We start from the raw sequence: 16,938 nt of genomic DNA, 5'->3' as shown, positions 1-16,938 counted from the left end.
AACTTGTCATTCCTTGGTTATGTGATTGGCTTGGTGAGTGGGGCCAAAGCTGGAGGTGGAAACCAATCAGGAAAGAAGAAAATTGTGCTTGGTCACCTTGAATAGAATGCCTTGATTCTGACATTGTCCAGGATGGTGTATGGAGAGAAGGCTAATAGTATTCTGCACTGTCTTAGTAGATACATAAAAATTAACAAAACCCAGCCTTGCTTCCTCCATCCTGCCTTGAATTTGAAGTGATTAGGCGACTGACTCTGTTTACAGGCTAAGATTTGGAATTTAACAGGATTTGTCACTGCATTTTGCTGTGCTTAGACTCCAGATTGAGGAATAATTGTTGCTTCTACAGCCAAAATGGCATCCAACAGCATATCCCACTGTCATGTTGATCAGAGAGGACGTGGTCAGGACAGAGAAGTGACAACATATTGTAGTGTATTGAGATTGTGTCTTGTTTATTTTTAGGTGAAGAAGATAGTGAGGGGAGACCTAGGGGGAGTGATAAGAGCAGGGTTGTGATACACCCACCAAAAATGAGTGGGATGGTATATTTCTGCTTTAAAAAAAAAGTAAATAAATTATGAAACACGAGATTTTGCATAAATGAAGGATTTTATTTGCACAGGTATCTTTTGAGAAATGACTACATGTCCCATGCCCCTGGGCAAGAATTTATTGATGCGCGGGAAAGCGCTTGATAATAAATATGGATGGCTGTCCCGAGTTATTAAATGAAATGCTAGAGCCTGATGTTAAGACTAGATGAAATGTGTCAGGCTTGATGCTGTTACTGACACCAAAATGAAATCATGTATCTTCATCACTCAGAGTTGGCCCAGAGCTGCAGCGTACTGGAACTCACTTCCTACCTTTAAACCTAGTTTAAATCACTGCTGAACATGAGTTCTGTGTTATATGGTATTGTGAAGTGAACTGTAAAACCATGATTTTGTCATGACTTTAGGTTTGGGTTTGGTTTTGGTTTTGTCTTCTTTTGTTTTTTGGTTTTTTTTTCAGTACTGCAAGCATAGTAAATTTCAAGGAAGAGGTGGGAAGGCCAAATAAAGATGTACCAATATCTTAATGTTGTAGTCAGTTACCAGGGCTCAAGCACCAGAGCCTATTGCCAAGTGTTACATACATTAAATAAGATAGAAACAAGAGCATTTAGTGAGTGTTTTAATAACATTTCTGTATGGCCTTATTCCCTGTTGGAGCTCCCTGAGCCCAGATGATGCATTCCTTTAACTGATGTCTCTCTGTTCTTCTGGTCTCTACTCATTTTCCTGTGAATAGAAATATTTTTAAGAAAGTTTTAATGTTCGGATGCAAGTGACTTTTGAGATGCTGTTTCCCTACAGCTACCTTACTTATCCAGATGTTCACTGCAGGAGTAAAGAAGCTAGTGTACAATGGCTGTAAATTAATACAGAAGAGTTCAGCTTCCATTGTTCTAAGATGATGTAGGCCATTAATCTGTTCTCACTAACTAGGGTAAGCAGAGACTTGGGGTCATTCTTCCTGCAGATACCCACTGTGGTCAGTCAGTCCTCTTGGACAGTACCACAGCTTTGCTGTGACTGTGGCAGAACTAGTCAGACAATCCAAACTGACTTTAGAAGAGCAGGCAGTGTGAGAATTGAAATGAGGCTGGTGAATTTTCAGCATTACGTTAACTGATAGAACTGATCTGCTGCCGATACCAAATGAGGCAGAAATGCCTGGGGGAGATAGATGTTGGAGTGTTCACGTGTTAAACCAGTGACCACTGCCTGCAGTCTGCCCAGATGTAATTGTTTCTAGTGGCTGCCTAAACACAGAAGGTGTCAGGGATGTCTCCAGTGTGTACTCAGACTTGGGGGTGGTTGGACTGGAGGTGTGATGTCTGAGGGGCCAATGTGCCACACAGGGCACTTAGTCTGCAGGCAGAGCACTGTAGAATGACCCAAGTCTCCATTACAGAATTAAGAGTTTTTCAGGTGTGAAGTGGTGTTCTGCCTGCTTTCATCATCTTCTTTTGCTCATTCACCGGAGGCCTAGAGCAGGGGCTGTTCTGTAAGCTGGAACACAGCTGTTTGTTGCTGCTGCAAGGATTTGTTTTTCTAATTCATCCTTTTTCTCTGCTCTAGGTTTTTTATATAGTATTTTATTTGGTTTGGAGTTTTTTTCCTAATTTGCACTGGGTGTTTTTTGTTTCAGATTACTGTTCTGAGATTCTTCCCTGTACCATGTGGAGATACAGCATTAGAAAAGAATTACTGAAGCTTCTCTGCCATTATGTTCCTCTCTGAATCGAGGCAATGGGTTTTATGGTGCTACCTTAGCTTATAAGGGTAGCTCCAAGGGTTCTGAGCTCTGTAGGGCCATCTTGCAAAGTAGCAGATTAAGCTTGCTCCAGCATGATTTCCAGATGTTTAGCATTGTATGAAGAGCTGTGCTTGCTCCTGAGATTTGAGTGGAAGACCTGAGGCAGACCCACAAAGCCAGTATTTTTCTGGCTGTAGTTTTTTAGTGAGGCCAATCAGGAGCGCAGCCTGCCAGTTCATGGGGGATGAGGGCTTACATCCATCCATGTGTGGGTAAAGATGGTGAAGTCCATGTAAGTACAGCACTGTCAAGACTGGCCAGAAGAGCCTGGTTGCAGGTGAGGAGCAGTGTTCACTACCCCAGGAAACAGCTGTGCTGCTGTTTGCTTTCCATGTGAACTGATGGACACATGGGGAACTGTGCTGAGCATCCAAGAGAATGCTTTGGTAATTACCATATATTGCTTTTTACTTGAGCAGTGCAGCAGCATTGCTGGTCTTGGTCTGTGTGTTGCAGGCATAGAATTTAGGCCTTCAGATGAATGGGTGCATCAGCAGATGACAGAAAGGAGCATTCTGTTCTGAATGTGCTTTTTTGTCTTTCTCCTTATTTACAGGTTGGGTCTGTTGGGCAGTGGAGGCAGCCCCCATCACTAGGTTTCAATTTAAAAAGAAGCATATAGTTACTTGAGTCAGAAGACCTTTCTCATTCATTCTTCTGTTACCATCAACTGGCTTTTGCTGGTAAATCCATAGGTAAATTGTTTATGAGAAGAAAAATGAGATGGGATGTCTTGATGTACTGTGGAGGATGAGAATGTTTCAATAGAACAGAATACATTAGAAAGGATTTGCATCACCTAAAGCAGATAAAAAAATAAGAACTATAGAAACAGTTGTTCATATATTGCGTTATGGAGTGCCAGCACTAAGGACTGGCTGAATATGAACTTGATTTTCTGAATTTGAGCTTCTGATCATGTGTTCCCCTGAATACTTTGTGGCTTGCTAAGAAAGTTGTTTTGCACTGTCATGATAATAGAATCGTACTACTACAGTACTAAAACAAATGTGATCTCTGTGCTTTTGAAATTTAACACATAGGCTTTAGTTTGAGTAGCTTCGCAATTTAGTCTCTTTTAGAACTCTAATCCTGATACTTGTGCATGTATGATCCATGACATTAATTAAAAAATATTTAGTCAATTTCCAGCTTCCAAAAAGTTGTGTGATGAAAATGCTTACTATTAAGTATCATTCAAAATATTTGAAAAGCAGCAACTAAAATATAATTTGCATTTTTTAAATTGGTGATTTTTAGCAGATTAAGAGGAATAATGTAACCTGTGCAATGTTTTGAATTTACTTTTCAGTTTTTAAAGATAATCCTTAAACTGTTATCAGCCCTCTGAAGACTGAGGAAGGATTCCTTCATTTAAGCCACTTTAGTTTGAGTAAACTGGATTTTATTTTGTAGTGGTGTTGCAGCATGTTTTCCTTGTTAAAAGAAGGAAGGAACTCCTTTCATTTCTTTATTGACTGATGATTCTTGGCTCTCTTACTTGCTTTTACAAGTAAAGTGAAAATGGAAGAACTAAGATGGTATCATGCTTTCTTGTAAATACCTTCTGACTGGCTCACTAATTTTCTACAAGACTGATAGAGCTGGTTCCTTAAACTACTTCAGTTCTTAGTGTCACAGCTCAGAAATGGCAACAACGTGCTAACCAAGATTTTACGCTGGCTAACGTGTTTTAATGCCATTTGGTGGTAGTCTAAAAGCTACCTCTGTTTCCAGTGTTCACGTTTCCATCCTTTAATATCAGAGTGTAAGTCTTTCCTGTGCTGAGAAGGTTGAAGAGCAGTAGAGCTGTGTTGAGAAATGGAGTGTCATCTCAGATAGTTTCTTTTCTTGGTTTTGGTTTAGGTTAACAGAAGTATCTTTGCATCTGCAGTTTCTGGAAATTTAAGAACACTGTGAACCTCTGGCCAATAAAAATTTTCCCATTATGTAAAACGTTCTTGTAGATATTGACTCACTGATGCCTTCCTCCATGAAGTAAACAGACTTTTGCAATGAATTTTCTAGTGAACTAGTAGGTTTCAGTGCAGCTTTTTGATTTGCTGTAGTTTGTTATGGTTTAGTGCAGCCTTTACCTACTATTTTTCTTTTTTTGCCTTCAGGCTTGTGAGAATTGTTTCTGTCTATTAATAGGAGATGCTTGAAACCGACTTGACTTGTTTGTTTCCCAGCAGGAAAGCCTAAGTGCTTAGGCTTTAACTGAATCAAGACCAGCTCTCAGCAGTGGGAAACAATATATTAATCTATCGGAGCACAGACTGCAGGCTTGTGTGTCACTGGGGTTTGTGGTGGGAATTTTTTTCATGTAAACAGGTAGGTAGGAACGATTCTTCTGCTGTGTATGTTTTTAATATGTATGTTGAGAAACCTCATGACAGTTGTGTGAGTTGGGGTTTTTTTTTGGTGGGATTTTTGGGTTGGTTTTTTGTTTTTTTTTTTAGTATTAGCATCATTGCATGACACCGTAAAGTACCTCATTCTCCTTTGCGTTTTCACATCTTTAAGTTGATGATATTTATTTAACAAACCATCTTCAGTGCCTCGGTTTGGTTTGGTTATGAATGAAGGTGATACCTCAAAGTCAGAACAAGTTTCATTCTCATTTCTGTAAATAAACCCTCTTGTAGCATTGTTCTGTCTCGTTGTGTGCCCTGCACACAATCAGAATGGACTTTTTGGCAAGTTCTGCATTCTGCCTGATGGAATTAAGTTGCATGATAGTTTATGGACACTGGGTTTTTTTGTTTCATCAGTTGTACTTGCAAGGAAGGTAAGCAAATTATTATCTCCATTTCACAAAAAAATCTTCCCCTCAGATGTTTGATTTCAAATAGATTAAAAATATTATTAGAACTCATAGAAACCAGCTTCCTTAGTCAGCTTCCTTCCTAATTTGGAAAACTGCATTTAACCTTACTTGCAAGAGGAGAAAATGTCCTGAATCCTTTAGAACAGTACCTTAAATATGTTTGGGGTTGTGCTTTCCTTCCTTGTTCCATTCTACTTTTTCTGGAGTTTAAAAACAAATTATGCTTCTATAAAAAAAGTTAGTCCTGTTTGCCTTCAGTTTAAAAGCTTTAAATTAGGAATGGATAAAAGAAGCGAAACGTGCTCCTTTCAACCTCTTGAAGTGAACATAGGAAATTCTTCAGTCCTTCAGGTGAGTGCTGGGGGTTGTGGCTTTGCAGAGGAGCAGCAGGTGATGCTCTGGGACTGCTCTGGGGCTTTTTCCTCAGAACAGGTACGGCTTTATAAGGCTGGAAGGTAGAGAGGCTCTTTCAAAGTTCTCTGTAGAAAGGGATAAAAATAAAGCTTTTTGCTACACTATTGCTAGATCTTATGTTAAGCACTGTGACTAAGAACTTCTTGTTGGTAATAAATTATGTGAATTAATGATGGTGTTTAAATACAGAAGTTCATGTTCTTGTCACAATAAGTTCTTTTTGTAGGTTCACATAACAGGATAACAGGTCCTTTTTAGGTTGTGATCTAGAAGTATCATCTGAAGGATGCAGGAAAAGGAAGTAGTCTGCTGGAATAGTTGAACACTCTTTTGGCCTTTTCTCTTTCTCTTTTACTCTCCCACACAGGACCATGAACAGTTTATGAAGCAGACTTGCTATCTTTCTGTAAGATTTTTTTCCCCCTTGGTCACATCTTCTAAGTTGGTGCTAGGTGTTTGGTGGTGTTTTCCTAGGAAGTCTTGTGTGCCCCTGTGCTGGTATGTGGATGCCTGCCAGAAAGCAACTAGGCTACACATGGCTGTCTTGAAGTAATTTTCACTGTCCTGAAGCAAAACAGCTTAGGAAGTGTTAAGGTGCTAGTCTTAGACTAACTGCAGAAAACAAAAAAATAATTAAAGATCTTATTTTCCTATTTATGTTTGGTTTTTAGGGGAAGGGATATTTTTAGTCCTTCTTCCCAACTTTGTCAAGATAAAATTGTTTTTGTGTTCCTTATTTCTAGTTATTTTTTCACTTTTGACAGTTCCCAGCTTAAGACTGGAGCCCTATTATACAAGGTAATACATATGAAGAAATGGGAACTTGGTAGGTGCCCAGGTAAGATCAGAGAAGGGGGATCTATTCCTCAACAAAGGAGAATAGAAATATGCAGAAGTGCTTTAAGTCACACAGAAAGTCTCTAATAGCTTTTCTGATCTTGTTCTTCTGTTTCAAAGCTAACAGGCCTCTCTTTCACCTTTTCACATTTGTGGTTATGATTTTAAAATGTTGTGTGTTGTGTGGTCTGCAAACCAAGGAAGGGATTTGAAGCTGAAGATGACCTTTAGTGGTAAATTCTTTTCAATAGGTAAAAATTGGATATAAAACCAACTAAAACTTTGTTTGGGAGCCTAAACTGGGTATATATTATCCACTACAGGAATGTCAATGTAAACTAAGCCATATTAGAAGAAGAATTGTAACATCACTGTTTCAGTGCATGGGAACTCAGGAGCCCCTGCAAGGAGTAAGCAAAGGACTTGTGCACAGCTTTAAGAAGTTAATCTCCCATCTGTTGGTGGGGGAGTGGGTAGTAGTTGTTTTCATTCTATCTGAGTCCATAACTATGTTGCCCATTATATTGGCCTTTAAGGGAAAGGAAAACCTTCAAACCTGCCCCTAAAACCAGCCAGCCTTAGCACTGCTTGGAGCCAAACCCCCAAAGGATGCATCTCCCTCCAAACTCTCCCATTTCCTTCTGCTCATGCCCATATAACACGCTCTGATTGCTGCTACTGCCCCCCTCCTGGGGGCTGCACAGGAGGTGGGGAGGTGCCAGAGGGCTGTGGAGGTTTCTGAGCTTTCCATGTCATTGCCAGCAGGTGCTCAGCCCTGCCTAATGTTCCAGTGAGGCTGAACCAGAGGAGTCTGGGCAGGATGCTCCCCCAAGGAGGACCTGGATCTCCAGGAATAATAGGTTGCTGATGGTAGGCAGCTGGGATGGGCTGAAAGATCTGGCCTTGAGCCTGGCTCTGCAGGATGCAGAAGGAAGGAGGGGTGGAAAGCAGTGATGAGCCTATTGTCTCAAGTGAGCCAACAACTGGCTGATTGACACAAGGGCTCCTTGTGCTCCCTTTGCTCTTAAACACAGCTGTGGAGAGTGGAGGGGGATGGAGGTAACTCAAATTAGAGATTAGATTTCCAGTGTCCAGACAGGCAGTGGGCATAAATTAAGAATAAAAAAGATAAAATTCCATCTGAATACAAGAAAAGCTTTTGGCTGAGGCTGTGCTCAAACACTGCAACAGGCTGCCCAGTGTGGTGGTAGAGTCACTCTCTGCAAATACTCAAAACCCAGTGGGTGGCTGTGCTGGGCAGCTCTGCCTGACCCTGCCTGGGCAGAGGGGGCTGGCCTGGATGGTCTCCAGATGTCCCTTCCAACCCCACTGCTTTGGTGAGAGCTTCTTTAATATTTGGATTCATTCTTTTGCTGCTGTTGTGGAACACTTGGGGAATAATTACAAATGCCCCTGCTGGGCACTTGTCTCACAAAAACTGCTGTTGTGTAATCACGGCAGTTTTAATTGTATAGGGAAAGCATCCAAGTGCTAAGTAGTTAATTGACTAAACTCCCCAATTTAACAACCAAAGCAAAAAAATTCACCAGTGTCTCCTCCTTCCCTGAACTGAGAAAACACCAAAGCATCCTAAACCTTACAAGACATTTTGGTTTTAATCCCTTAAAATATTACGGTTATGAGAATTAAAGGTAGCTTTATTATAACAAAATTGTTTATTTTCCCCACATCCACTCCAGTTTTTCCACAAAGTGCTATCCTTAAATTATCCTGTGAAAAATGAAATAAAAAGCAGGCGGGAACATGAGGAGAAGCAGCAGAGAAAATGCTAAGTGATCCCACCAAACTCTGCAGTTTATGCCTTCCAGCCCACGACTGGGAAGTCATGAGATGATCTGAAAGAACTTTGCTGTAGCTGTGTTTCTTTGCTGGGCTCCTTCAGCCCTCCCCCGATTGCATTTTGCCTCAGAAAGACTGCAGTGCAGTAGTTGGCAAGGAGGGAATTACTAGGAGGGAAAATCAAGCTGTGGTGGCTCCTCTTGCAGTGTGGTGTTGCTGAGATCTGCATTTTGGAGGAGGTAATGAACGGCTGCCTTTGGGTTTCCAATTCAGAAGTCTGGAAGCTTGCAAAAAGAAGGATGTGGATAAGTTTCCATTAAACGTTCCTAGAGTGTGCATGGCATGCTGGACAGTCACTAAGCTTATTGATGCAGTGGTTTGGGTTTTCTTCTTGATACAAAACACCTGCATTTTCTGCCTAATACTTTGTTTTTAATCCTCTGTGCTCAGACAGTGGAGAATAAGGTAAGGTACTTTTTGTGGACTAACATATAAAGGATAATGGAAGTAATTTCTGTATGTTGTAGCATGCAACAATAACTGTGCTTGTTGAAAAGTAAAAGTTTTGATTCCCTTTTTTATTGCTTGTAATTCATTGAAATTCTTTGTAATAATTTCCCTGAATTATCTAGTGTATTCAAGTCGAGAAACAGTTATGTGTACTTCATTAGTATTAAAAGATTCTTTTTTAGTCAGTTTTCACTTTGGTTTTCCAATATAATACAGAATTATTTTCAAGATCAATTATTTTCAATTGTTCTGAGAATGTTCCTTTTTTATGTTAATCTTAGGAGCTAAATCCCCAGTCCTTTCTATGTCTTACCAATATCTTTGGATTTTTTTTATGCCAGATTTTTAAGGGCGTAGCACTGTCATAATGCTGCTGTTCAGCTGTGGAGTGCACTTGTTTAGTAAGAATGAAACTTTGGAGGCACCTTAATTCTCTGTGGTTTGGAAAGGGTTGGTTGGTGTCTTGGGAGGGAAAGGAGAGGCTGAAAGTGCAAAACTCCCTGCACTAAATTTGGATTTATACCTAAGAATACGAAGGAGCAGTGGCCCAGGGCCATTGATATGATGAGTGTCTGAAGTCAATATCGGAGCTAAGAGTTTTAGAACTTCAGTTTTTTGCTGAGTTAATATGTAAATGTTTAGTACAGAAATTTGTGCTACTTTCATGACACCTGTAGGTATAATGGGCTGACTTGTAATTTATATACTGTTTTGGTGGGGAAAGCGTACAGTTGCAGATCTCCTTTTTCTTTGAGTAAGCATTTATTCTTGGAGTTTTCTGTAAATCTCAGTGCTGGGCTCTTTTTCCAGGTACTGTGTTTCTAGAATGAGCCAGATTGAGCTTTCATTGGCCTGTGTGTGTTTTGCCAGAATCTGTAACCACTCATTAGTGGTTACCAATCATTACTTACTATGATTGTGGTCCGAAGTAGCATTGCTGCTACTTTGTTAGCAGCAGTAGCCTTTCCTTTCCACTTCCTGAGGACCAAAGGTGAATTGTAGTGCATGACCAAGATCAAAAAAACTCAGAAAGCCACAAAACCGCAGTTTTATAGCTGTGGAAGTTTGTGGCATTCCTCCTTTGTGGCTATCTTGGTCTCGTGGTACAAAGTCCCGCACTTCAGCTGTGGCAAGGGGAGCGAAGTTCCGGCGCGTGTGGGGTCAGGTAAGCATTTCTGTGACACTGTGACCTTCCGTAGCCAGCTGTGTGACTGCCGAGGCCGAGCTGTGTGACTGTGAGGCCTGTCGGTGTGCCTGTGGCTGCTGAGGCCCCTCGTGTCCCCAGCTGTGTGCAGGATGGCAGCAGGGAGCGCTCTGCCCGGCCGGGCCCTCGCTGCCGGCCTGCCCCTGCCCCGGCCCGCCCGCCAACGTCGCTGCCCTGGCACCGCGGAGTGACCGCCCGGCTTGGCCTCAGCGCCCTCCTGGACTCGGGGCTAGGTGGGTGCAAAGTGCATTGACAAGAGTCAAACTGCTGAAATTCCTGTGAAATTTTGTGCCTTGACTCTGTATTGCACATGGCCAGGTGAGGTTGCTGCTGTGCGCTCACAAAATTTGGCCTTGACGCATAAGGGTGAGAGAGGCTGTGGCGCTTCAGACTTGTGTGGTGGTGGCCTGGGCATTGTGGTAGCATTTGTTGAACTTTGTGCATTCCTAAACATGGGAGTATAGATATTGATGAAGATTTCTATTAATTATGCTCTTGGACCATTTTCTTCTTTTTCTCTGTGCTTGTAAAAATCCCAGGATCAAACAAAACTTCCCCAAACTAAGTTGCTTGCTTGTAATGACCTCTTGGAATATTGTTGTGGGGTGCTCTGCTCTGCAGAACACTTAATTGCTTTCCCAGAATTGAGTTGGTGTTTTCAAATGGAATTTGACTTTCCAAGAAAATGGCACTGCTTTGAAGGTTTTCTACAGTCTGTAATGACCCATATTGTATCTGGGTGGAGAAGTTTTTGTGTGTGCGTGAAAGCAAGAAATTATAGCTGTGATTTTAACTGTGCATGCCCTCCTTTAATGCTATTTTGTTGAGTCATTTGTGAGCAATACTGGAGGAGAAGAAAACAATAGTTTAAAAATCATGTTGATATGCTTTGTGTACTGTTCTTTGTTATTTATCTTTGTTACATTTAGATTATTTTTAAAGTTCATCATTAAGTATTAGTTTGATGGTCTAATTAAACTAAAGAAGTAACTTGATGGATTCTGAGAAGCCTGTTACAGTGTTTTTGAATGAAGGTAATGTAACTCAAACTCTTTCTTTCTTCAGGGCAAAGAAAGAAACCAGGCAGACTGTAGCAAAGCTCCCTTTATTGGCAGGAGTAAGGAGAGCCCTATCAGAGCATTGAGAAAGCCTATTCTCCTTTCTTCTCAAGCCACGGATCAAATGAGATTCAGATAAAACAAAGGAAATGTAAGCAATCAGAGAGTCTTCCAAATTTGGGGGAGGTGTGGGAAGAGGAGAAGTATACAGATTTGATCCAGAAAGCTGCTGCATGGACTTTGGAAATCAAGAGCTTTTATTTAAGCTAACAACTCAGTTTTTAATATTATAGTTTCTTCAGTTGTCTCTGAAGGAGAATTTTTACATGAGAAGCAACATATAATTTCCAGACTGATAGAGAGTTTACATGTTAGCAGGTAATTAGGGAAGAGGTTAGAAAAAGCAATAAGAACAGAGGCTGGACAAGAACTGTAAAGGATTTCAACCTTTATGCCACTCTGGCAGCATCTGTGGTACCAAAGAGGTATTTAAATGGGAAAGGGTTCTGTAACCTGTTCTTAAGGTGAACCTTTTCTAAAGGTTAGAGCCTAAGAAAATACATACATTTATTGGAATTGTGTTACTGTGAGTTTGGACACTCACCTTTAAACTTCTAATGCTTGTAACTTGGCTTGTGTGTTACCTGAAATTGTATTCACATGTATGGCTTGTTCTTTGGTGGCACTGCCACTGCTTTCTGTGGCTCTGATATGGTATAAAGCTTTTCCTTTTGTTTTTTTAGCTGCTGGGAAAATTCTCACATTTGTCAAACATGAAAAATTGACAGCATTAGATAAACTCTGAAGGAGATTTGTTTGGAATTACAATTTGATATACTTTCTCTCAAAGGCTTCTTTTGCCTTGTGTTTGAGTGCATAGCTGAAATGGGCTGTACTCAATCCAAGCTTCATAAGCTTGCTAGGTACTGGTTAGGAGACAAATTGCTGCTACATTTATTAAAGATATAATGATTTTTATTTCTCATAAAGCATGAATATTTGGGTAGACGAGAACATTTTACCTAAGCAGTCTTTCTATTGCCATGAAGTAGTTGCTTGGAAATCTGCTTTCCTTTGGTTTTAATTCTAGTCATGCACATAATATTTCCTCCTCTACTTCAAAAATGTAATACAGTCTTTGTGAGAATGAGCATTTATTTTGATGACCTTGGTCTGAATTTTCATGTGCAATCCTTTCAGCAATTCATCATTGCACTGCTGATAGGATGAAAAATAGATTTTTACAATATATTCTCCTGGCATCTGTGTTGTTGATTTTTTGTAGTCCATTAAAGTAAACCTTGAATGTAGTAGTGGAGAGCTTGATTGAAATTCCTGGTCAAAACTGAGCAGATGAGAGAAAAAAGGGGCTATATAGAGGAAGTGTATAAATACAAAAAGTTTGTACTAAGAGAAGTGATCTCTTATGTGCCTATTACGTTCAGCTTAGGCCACTTTTAAAATAAAGTTATCTGGAGATGGTTTTAAAAGACTGGGTGATGACATATCATTAAAGATGTACAATTTTCTTGTGGGAAGTGAGAAGATAACTTAGGATTGTCCTCTCTCTGCTGAACTTAAGACACTATGAATTTGCTTTAATTACAGCTGTTGCCAGCCCTCTGTGTTGTGTTGGTGCACTGATGAAGTCCCTTATTTCACTGAGACACAGAGGCTGTTTGGATTGATAACAAAACCCATCCTTGTTCCAAAGTGGAGTGGCCTTCACTGTAACTAATCTCAGCTATCAGCAGCACAGCTGTCAGTGAATAAGTATAATTCTGGTGCAGTCCATACCCTGGAGAATAAATTGGCAAAGTAGTAAGACCATATAAAGATAAAAATGCAGTGTGAGTTTACATATACCTAGTTTAATGATTTTCTTTTTTTTCCCCCTGAATAACTGTCTTGGAAAATGGAAAATTGTTTTTAAAAGCCCCAAGACAAAGAAAACCCACTTTTTGACACTATGATACTTGTCTAACCTGTAGAACTCACTGTTCTGATATAACACTAAGAATTTGCTGCTCTTGGCCTCAAAATAATTGCTTGTAGATTTAGCAGATGTGTAGAGGAAATGGGAATCATGCTTAACAGAATCTTTGGAGTTACCTCCCCCCCCTTTTTCTTTCCCTCTTGCCTATCCACTACTGCATTGTAGATATTATATAATGATGGAGAACAGTTCCAGGAACTGGTTTGAGCCTGGCTTGATGGATCAATATTACAACATTTTTAATGTATTTTGTGACTTTATGCCACATTGCAGGAAGTGCATTTATATGTATTCTGAATTGGATTAAGTTGGACGCTCTTTTGGGATCTTGTAAAGGCAACCATAAAAGAACTTCCAAAACAGTGTGAAGCAGGTTGAAGAAAGAAAGGATTCTTCTCAGAAGCATTTATAATGTTAAGGTGGTAGTTCTCCTTATATAGAGAGATGTAGATTTGTCTTTAATATTACACCTGATGTTTTCAGGTCCTGCAATTGCTTCCTAAGATAACAAAGCATTGGTGTACAGTTTAGTTGGAAAGTATCATGTTAAAAAAAGAATGTCTTATGACTCTTAGGAAGCGTGGGCAAGTTATTTATTTTTATCCAGACTTCTAGAAGGGTTTAGAGTGGTGACAAATCTTGCTAGAAGAGTCCAAAAATAATACTTCCTAATGATGTAGAACACTTCAGGCCAGAGATGGTATAAAAGGTAAGCAATGTTTTGCTTATTATACAGTTTAGGGAGAGAAACAAAGGGATGAAGTCTTAAAATCGTGTAGGAATTCTGTAGAATTGATGGGGGGAAAATTCCACACTGCTGTAATATTGGAAGCTTCATTGCCTAGATACAAGTTATCTGCAGGAAGTGGGAATCAGAACTCTTTCCTCTGAAGTGTCATTAGCAGTGCAAGATCCTGTAAGCTCTAATCCTAGGATGTAAACCCCTTACTCTATCAGTGAGTGTCCTCTGCATACTTTTAAATCTGGCATTTGCTCCATTTGTAAATTATCCTTTCCATTCTGCATATCTAAACTGTGCCTGTGTGAATCTTTATAACAAGCAGATAATTCTTTATGAGCATAAATTTTCCAAAGAATCTGAGTATTCTCATTTAGTTTCTAGAGTAACACCTGGAGGCTTTCAGGCTTGAATTTTGAAAAATAAAAGTGCATGTTTAAAGGTTAGATTGCCATTAATACATTACACAGAATTGCTTTATTAAGTATTTATTTGGTAGAAGTGAACATGATTTCATTAATATTAACTAAAGAAGCCCTCAGGCGATAAGCACACAAAAAGAATTTTCACCTAAAACTGTCAACTTTGTATTCCAAATCTGAATGCACATCTCTTTAAGGCCTTGTGGATGGTGTGGAATGCACCAGTTTTAATGTGTTTCTGAAGCAGCAGCAGTACTGTAGAATTTTATCAGAAGTTTCTTTAAAAGGTTGCTGTTGCTTGTGTTACACTTTTTTTGGCTGTGTAACAGTGATAAACACTTGGTTCTGGGTAATAATGTGAAGTTCAGTCAGAAAAATTTATAAGTTACTTTTACAACTTCCACACTAGGAATGTTGTAGAAGGATAACATCCTCATTGATTTTTGTTAATTCTCTTAATCCAGTACACGGGAAACCTTTGGGAGCTGGGGTTTTTTGGTCCTTAGTAGTGTCCTGTCTGACCCAGGGCTGTAGAGGTGCCTTGTTCTCAAGATGTCAGTGATATCTGTTGATCTGAAACCTCCAGAACTGCAGTTGGTGTAAACCTGCAGGCAGCAAATAAAACATTTAAGGTTGGCAAGACAAAATAATACTATAGTTTGTTACCTGGCAAAGTAAATCACGAAGAAGAGGTAGAAACTCGGAGAAACTGTGAGAGAAATGAGGAAATTGCATGCAGGTTCCAGGTAAGAGTCTTTTAATTACACTTTACAGTTGGAATAAGGAACACTGTCATACACCAGCAGGTATTTGTGTCTTTCATGCACTTGGTCTCCAGTAGCACATTCCTAAAGTCTGTGTTCTACAGGAGGAAGCAACATGCTCCTGCCTTTCTTACATTGCTGGGGAACATGTTCTGTGAATCTAAATTTTCAGTTAGGGAAAGCACTGCTTTCTCCATGAACACCTCAATAAAGGTAAGAAATGCTTTAGATAGCAGTGAATGTGAAGTTGGGATTATGAATACTATGACAAGTCTGGGTAAAGGGTCTGTGACTTTCTCCTGAAAACTCAACTTCAGTAATACTTTTTTACTAGAGCTGTAGAAACTGAAATTTCTAGTATAACTAGAAATTCTAGCACAAGTGATTTAGAGGGTTTTAAATTTTTAATGTATTTTTTTCCTTCGTCCAGATTGTTTGCAAGTGTGGTTTGGTTGTTGGGGTTATTTTGGTTGTTTGGGTTTTTTTCCATCTAATACAAAAATCTTAATAAAACTCCCACATTTTTCCCAAACTCCAGATGTTGGTCATAGATAATAAAGTCTAACAGTGAAGTATACAGTGTAGGCATTGAAATCACTGAAGTTAAACCTCTATCACTTCATTAAATAAGTGGACAATATTTTTTCCCCATACATTCTGATAAATAATAAAATACAGGCAAATGAAAAGAGAGTTACTGTTAATATCTTTTTTCCTTTTCCTTCCTGATTAAGAAGCAATGGATTCAGACACAGCTGAAGACATCATCTAGAATGGTGGGAAATTTCACTCAGGATTAGTGAGAGGTTGAATTCTGTGAAGGAATAAATGTCTTCCATGCAATTCAGTGTTCAGTAAAATATTCTGATGATGTCACATGCTGTGTTAATTTCTAGAGTTTGATTAGTATTTGGGGCAATATTTCTTTCTTAACTGCGTTCATAGTACACTGTGTTCACTAGGATAAAATGGAAGAGCAGGAGATGTTTTATGAGAGTAAGTTAATTTCCATGAAAGACAGGTTAGATAGGTTTTTTTGCATTTTGGATATAGGCTTAGAAAATTTAGTTAGAGTGGAACAAACTTCATGTGGAAGTGAGAGACTGTGGTTTTGAGTTTTCTGGTATGGTCATGTCTGTTTGCACAGCACTTCATTTCAGTCTTGAGTTCAAGAAGTGCCAAGCCATACTTGAAGTTGCATTCTCTTTCATTTACCAGATTCCTCTAAACTCTGCTGTGTTCAGAATTTCCTGGGAGGACTGTTTTTTTAAAGATGAGCTGCATTTTAAAATTAATTAAGTTGTATTTTGTCGGTATTCTTGAGAAGGCAGTTTTGCAGTAATTATTTATAATAAGCTTCTTGAAGTGCTTTGGGTTTTTTTCTTTTTATTTGCTGGTCTCTGACACCTTTGCCTTCACATACTTTCTTCTAATTGTAGAAGATGAGATACTACCTCTCTTTATTTTTTTTCCTCTGCTGAGATTTCAAGGCTGGATTCATTAAGAGCACAGATGCACTCTGTCAGGAATTGGCAATGCAGAGATATTCTTCATGCAGTTGGCAGACAGCAGTGTAGATAGGTAGACTCTGGTTTGAGGAATGTCTTCTGCAGTTCTGATGGACTTGAAATTTTGTTAGATTTGAAGCTGAGAATCTCTTTGATTAACAGAAAGTAAAAGAATAGTGCTGATCTGATCGATAGGTCTTGGTTCAAGAACAATGAAAAGGTTGACAAAAATACTGCAGTAATTTTTTGATCTCTACTTGGTGATTTCAGAGATGAAGAGACTTTGTTGTCTTAAGATGCTGTAAGCAAGTTGTTACTGATTATTCATGCAGCAGATTTTTCTTGAAGGCACACTTTGGGAGGAAAAGGGGCCTAGACTGGTCACAAGAGGATGAGCCATCATTTTCTAGGACTGCATGCCAGGGTGAGAATGACTGGGACATGCTCTTTGCCTTTACCCTTGTTGGCCCTTGCTGGGGTTTGTTGTTG

The 16,938-nt window shown here is 39.5% G+C and overlaps 1 protein-coding gene across 10 annotated transcripts in view; it reads left to right on the top strand.

Moving 5' to 3' along the window:
- TRAF3 (TNF receptor associated factor 3) overlaps positions 1-16,938 on the top strand; it is a 69,892-nt gene that overhangs the window by 10,087 nt on the left and 42,867 nt on the right. For 3 of the 10 annotated variants that reach the window (XM_014264474.3, XM_026791187.2, XM_074542323.1), the window contains exons 4-5: positions 4,560-10,195; positions 11,028-11,171. The exons of 3 other annotated variants lie outside the window; for them this stretch is intronic. The gene's annotated coding sequence lies outside the window, so the exon portion shown is untranslated. Of the gene's footprint in view, positions 1-2,923; positions 3,063-4,559; positions 10,196-11,027; positions 11,172-16,938 lie in introns of all 10 variants that reach the window. 4 more of the 10 variants (XM_074542324.1, XM_026791180.2, XM_026791181.2 and 1 more) reach the window with 4 other exon arrangements.

This window comes from Zonotrichia albicollis, chromosome 6 (assembly GCF_047830755.1).
Source record: "Zonotrichia albicollis isolate bZonAlb1 chromosome 6, bZonAlb1.hap1, whole genome shotgun sequence".
Lineage (NCBI taxonomy): Eukaryota > Metazoa > Chordata > Aves > Passeriformes > Passerellidae > Zonotrichia > Zonotrichia albicollis.
The sequence above is the reverse complement of the archived record's forward strand: the minus strand, read 5'-3'. Positions and strand labels throughout refer to the sequence as shown.